Source organism: Cynara cardunculus (genome assembly GCF_001531365.2).
Source record: "Cynara cardunculus var. scolymus isolate 2C chromosome LG 1, CcrdV1, whole genome shotgun sequence".
NCBI classification, from domain to species: Eukaryota; Viridiplantae; Streptophyta; class Magnoliopsida; order Asterales; family Asteraceae; genus Cynara; species Cynara cardunculus.
The window spans coordinates 602792-603476 of record NC_037528.1 but is presented as its reverse complement, the minus strand read 5'-3'; positions in this window follow the sequence as shown (position 1 = coordinate 603476).

Genomic DNA, 685 nt, shown 5'->3' with positions numbered 1-685 from the left:
ATTATTACAAAACAAATGTTTTTAACATTTTTAGAACCTTCTTTGCATATAATCCTATGAAAAAGCCGTGAAATCCCAAGCACCTGCTAAGGATTTCAAAATCCTATATTTGTAGGATTTTAATTAAATTCTAAAATTTCAAACCCAGACAATCCAACAAATCAAACAAGAGATTGGAATAGATTTGAAATCCATTTTGGAAACTTTCAAAACCTGTATTTTTCATTACAAAGATAAATCGTGATAATTGGGTAGTTGTAAGAGTAAATTGTATTGGTACTCTTATAGAAGGCTTATGAATTTAATGAAGCTCATCAATTCAGATCATGATGGATAGTGAATGGAAGACTTTCACCTACGGATTTTCCTTAGGAAATCCGTTGCTTTAACAGATGATCCGTCACAAAACCATAACAAAAGTTGGTTAGTAAATTATTGATTGGAAACTCAAATTAGTGACAAGTTATCTGGGGCATTTCTTGGTAATTTGTGGGTAATCCATCGGTAATCACCGACATATATTACTCTTAGGGGTTGTTTGTCAGTTGTTGAATACTTTGGTGCAAAATGATTAAGCGGTCATAATAATTAAGAGGCTCTCATGATATAGTGTAGAATTAAATATAATTGTTTCCAATGAAATTAAGATGTTGAATGATTAAGGAAATCTCATGAAACAAAATCA